Below are 5,307 nucleotides of genomic sequence, written 5' to 3' on the forward strand. Positions count from 1 at the left end.
TTTTTTTTTTTTTTTTTTTTTTTTTTTTTTTTTTTTTTTTTTTTTTTTTTTTTTTTTTTTTTTTTTTTTTAGATGAGGAACATGGTGACTTTATTCACAGGCTGCAAAGAACAGGGATTTCGATAGGCAAACTCATACCCTTACATGCCATTCATCAAGGGATTGCCCTGAAACAGTCTAGCCAAGAGGCAAAACCCAGATGAAATTCTGGGTATCCCCCTAACCACTCACCCACATTCACTCCACTATGCAAAGTAGGACATTGCACCCACCCATCAGTTGTGAGGACAACAGATAGTCCCAGCTATCTCTGTTCCAATGGGCTGTGAAATCACATCCTTCACATAGGCAAAGTTCAGACCCAGCCAATGTTCTGTGAGGCTGCTAGCTGGTCTTTTCTAAGTCTCCTGCTGGCATCGTCTTGGCTTATAGACTGTAGCAGTGACTGCTGTTCTCATACAAAGTGGCCAAGGTGCAGGACAGCAGTTCCTCTTTGACCCTGGCAGTCATTTGAACTGTGTGCAAAGCCAGGCCAGGGTGGGCATACTGACAAAAGCTTTTGGGAACCTGCAGGTGCCGGTAGAATCCTACTGAGGGGGCTCTGGGTGAGCAGGGTCCTAAGTTTCTACGGACTGCTCTTATGGGGTAGGGCTTTGCACTGCCTGGTGAGGGAATAAGTAGGAATCACCAGTTTCCACAATTATTTTCTCCAGTGGATCAGTTTCAGAGAGTCCCAGACCTCCCAGGTGGAAGAGAATATCATGAATGCCCACAGACACGTTGGGTAATTCAACAGCAGCTCAATGACCACACAGCTGCTGGTGATGCAGTACCTATGGATCTTAGTCAGACAGCACAAATTTTTTCATAATGTACAGCAGATCCTTTTTAGGTAATGGAGGACCAAGAGGTTTGTTTAGAGCTGCAGCTGTCTCTCAAATAGCTTGTGCTGTTCTGACAGGTGTGGTGTATTTGTAAGAGTAACCCAGGCCCATTCCCCAAATGCCACAGCCTCTTGGTGTTGTAAGGCTTGCAAAAAATTTCTTTGACTCTCACTATAGTAATGTGAAAAATGAAGGTGACAGCTAAAGGCCCCCAAACTCGATCTTTCATCAACTCTTCCCATGGGAAATTCATCAGTGTCAAAGGATCAGAGAAATCTGAGATGCAGCCCTCAAACTCCTTATGGAAGGAACTGCTCTAAATTTTCCTGAGGTTTATAAAGGTTCCTTCATTTTTTTTGTTTGTTTTGTTGCTATGTATTTCAGGCTGGCCTTGAAATCACAGGGATCCTCCTGCCTCAGCCTCCTGAGATTACAAGTACACCACCTTAACCAGCCAGTAAAAGTCCCTTTGAAAGACAACATGCAGTATAGCATGTCCAAGTGACAATGTTATTGATGAAGCCCTTCCTCAGGCTTGGCTCCTGGTGGCTCCTTGGAAGGAAGCTAGATATTTGTCTTGAACCAGAAAAAAAAAGTGGTGGCTCCTCTGGGAATGTGCTTTTCTCCTTCGCTGTTTCTTCTGCAGAGCTGCTAGACAAACAAAATGAGTGAGAATTCTATGATCTGCCTTTGTTTATGGCCCTCAGGTCTCTGGAAGTGTTCTGGGCAATAATCACACAGGAGCTTATGGCTGCTCTTCCCAGCCTGTGCTCCCACAGAAGAGGAGCCAGGAGTCTTGGAGCTGCTGGTCCAGTAGCTGTCACTATCAGACCAAGGACAACTACACACATGAGAAGGTTACATGATATAGTCAGTGGGGAAGGAAGAAGGCTCTGGAACCACTGAGTATTTCAGAGAGAAGGGCTCTTCCTGAGAGAATCTGATCTGTGGAGATTTCATTCATATCACAACAGTCACTTCCTGAAGGTGCTCTATCACAACCTCCTCATCTTTCTGCTTTTGGAATTCTGGATGAGTCAGCATCATCCACAAATTCTAGGGGTGGAGAGAGCTTGTAGTGACTCTTGTTCAGCCCCCAAGTGGCCCCTTCACTGGATTTCTCCTGAGAGCCTATAATCACTCTCCTATCACAGAAACTGCTCCTGACTTTTCCTCTTCCACTCTGACCTGCATGCAGGGCATGGCTCTTTCTAGTTCTGAGAAGCACTGATGGTGATATTGCTGGCTGGTCCTTCTACACAGCTCGGATGCTCTCCTGAATTCAGCTTTACCCTAGAGGTGGCAGCTTCTTCCTCCCTTCCTTTTGGACATCCATTTCCTCAGGATGCCCTGGATGGCCTTCAGGTAAATGACAGTGGAGCCCTGATCTTTAAGCCTATTTTCCTTTTCTGGACCTTGTTTGGCTTCTCCATCACATTGTTCTGTAGGGAGAAGGGGTCTGTGGGCAGGAAAAGAATAAAATAGGGGCCTCATTAGGTTTTCTGGCTAGTCTTGAGTAGGAGTTAGAACTTTACTAAGGAAATTCTCCTGGGAGCAATTTTAAGAACAGAAGGAGAAAGAGAGAGAGAAAAAAAAAAACAGATAAAGAAAGGCACCAAATGGCCTTGGGACTTGCACCAAAAGACCAGAAGAAAAGCTGACAGGCAGGGCACAGAGAGCCAAATGCACAAAACCAAAAATCTATGATAGCCACTCCTCCCCACCTCCAACAGAACGCACAAGGAGGGGCCTGCCTAACTTTGGGGAAAGCTTCTATTCAGTGTATACAAATATATGCTCACATGTATGTACTAATACAAACATTTAAACTCTAGAGTCACTATATTACTGTAATAGATACTCACACATCTCCTCAGTAATTCTAAAAGCTAACTATGTATAAGGCTTCTCCTACCAGACTAGCTGCTCATTCCAGAGGTAAGGCTCTGGTAAAGACAAATAGAAGTAAAACAAAGAAATGACATAGACAAAGGTGACTGGTCTAATCAAAGACAGCCCAGGGAACTGATCAGGTTATGGCAGCTTCAGGTAGGAGGGAAGGTCCCTGACACCCAGTAAAAACAGACAGGAACAAAGGCCCACAGGTCCTCCATCTTTCTGGAGCCCCTTGCCCCTGTTCTTATTGGGGTGGGTAGCTATTATCTCCTTTTTCTCCCTTTCCAATAAAGCGTCTTTCTTTCTAAACTTGGTTCCTTTAATCTGTTACTGGTGCTGAGTTTACGAACCCAGTGAACTGCTGCTCAGAGAGAGGAGCAGCGGGGCTCATCCCCCCACCCCCATTCTTACCCTGAGCCTCAGCTGCAAACTCAAATTCATACAGTTCCAATAACTATCTTTAATATCAACCTTAAGTATTTCTTCTAGAGCGGGGTTGGCAGGACACAGAGTGATACCTTCCAGGAAAGAAAACCGAGAGCTCCCAGTAAGGCAGCCTTTGGAAGCTGCCTCACCTATACCTGCACAGGAAGAAGGAGAGGAGCTATTTAGGCGGCGCGAGGTGCTCCGGGACAGTCTTGACTCACAGGGCACATCACAGTCCTCCTGGGCCTTCAGGAGCTTGGGGCTCCTAGCCATTCAGGAGCGGGATGCAGAGCCAAGTGGGGCCGACTGGACTGGCCACATCACGGCCATCCATCTGCTCCAGGTCCCGGTCTGGTGAATCAGCCTTCCTACCAGCTTTGGCTGGTTGAACAGCTATGGCTTCCACTAGGCCACAGGCGTTTAGGTTCGCACGCGTTGCCTATCGGGATGCGAGGCTTCCGGTAGGGCGGGGCTTCAGGAGTCCCTTGAGGGCCACGCTTAAACCCACTTGGCCCAGCTCCGCTGGAGGCCCGCTGTGGCTACCTCAGAACGGCCTAGCACTACTACGGGACGCCCCAGCCATCCCTACGCGGAGCTCCAAAGTCATTCCACCGCGGAACCAGCCCTGGGGATCAGGGTGGGTGGCTGGGTCTGTGAAGCCTTGGATTTGATTCCCAGCTGTGCAGAAAAAATTCCCCAAGAAAAAGAGAAGAGATTTCCATTATCCTCTTGATAGAGCAGTGTTCTGCACCCTCCTAACATCTCAGTTCCCATTCCCAGAAGCCATATAAAGAGGAGAATGTGACGGGAAATTTTCTTTAAAATCATCAGAATATAGCCAGGAAGAGAGAGGCAAGTGCAATAGTTTAGATGTTGAATGTTTCCTGATGGCCCGTGTGATTAAAGGCTCGGTACCCAGGGAAGTGCTACTGTGAGGTGATGAAACGTTTAAGAAATGGGGCAGTATGAGAGATCTTTAGGTCACTGATGGATGTACCCCTACAGAAAACTGTGGGACTCTGATCTCTTACTGTCATTTTCTTTGTTTCCTGGTTCATGAGGTGGGTGGTTTGTACCACCATGTGCTCTTAACAAGACGTGCCCTCCTCACAAGGACCTAGGATACAAGGCCACCTCATGTTACGCTGGAACCTCCAGAACTGTGGGCCAAAATAATCCTTTTTTCTTTTTAAGTGAACTGCCTCAATTATTTCACTATAGTAAGGGGAAGTTGACACAGCATAGCAAATAGATATGTAGGAATCCAAGGGTAAGTTTTCCTTGAGAACAGAAGAGCCATCTTCTGCACACCACTTTGTTTTCTCCTTGCTGGGAGGAGAGCTGGAGAAAGCAGAGCAATCAGAATCACCATTGTTGCTTACAGCATTGAAGAGGAATTTAGAAAATTAGAAAAGTGAAATGGAAGGGATCAAAAGAAAAGTCAGAGTGTGAACCTAGTCATTTTCATTGACTTCATTAACCTCTACTAGGTTTTGTCATAACATTAATTATTGCTTTGAGATACACAAATTTTAAAAATCAAATTACTAACTCTTCTCCAACAGTTTTTAAAATCAGAGTTGAATGTTGAAAGTAGTCAAATTCTTTACCATCTGTAGAGATAATTATATGATTTTCTCCTTACAAATCCTTATGAGTTATATTAATAGATTTCTTATTCTTGAACTTTTTCCATTCCTAAGATGAATCTTAAGTGACTAATCTGTGTTCTTTAAATATATGTTTTTTTTTTCTTCTGAACTTACATTATGTTTGTATTTTAGCTATTTGATTCACAGGTACATTTGGTTTGATTTTTTTACTATATATAATTTCAAAAATATACAAGTACATACTTGAGCAATTTTATATTTAAGAATTTTGTTTTTTTTCTAGAAAATGCACTTTACTGAAGAATGAGAAATGTTAAATGTAAACATAGTAGGAACTTTACTGAAACGTCCTAAATTTGGTGTACACATATTTTCTTAATATTTCATTGAATTTTGTGGTTTACATATTTTTATTCTTTATTACCCTAATAGTTACTGTTTGAATTAGTTAAAAATGTATTGACTATGAAGCACATTGTTTGCTCATA

General features: G+C 43.8%; 1 pseudogene; it reads right to left on the reverse strand.

The window, feature by feature from the left end:
• Positions 1–638: 638 nt before the first annotated feature.
• On the reverse strand, positions 639–2,220 carry LOC104849241 (annotated as a pseudogene).
• Positions 2,221–5,307: the final 3,087 nt, after the last annotated feature.

Source organism: Fukomys damarensis, unplaced genomic scaffold (genome assembly GCF_012274545.1).
Source record: "Fukomys damarensis isolate Sample0158 unplaced genomic scaffold, DMR_v1.0_HiC HiC_scaffold_19, whole genome shotgun sequence".
NCBI lineage: Eukaryota > Metazoa > Chordata > Mammalia > Rodentia > Bathyergidae > Fukomys > Fukomys damarensis.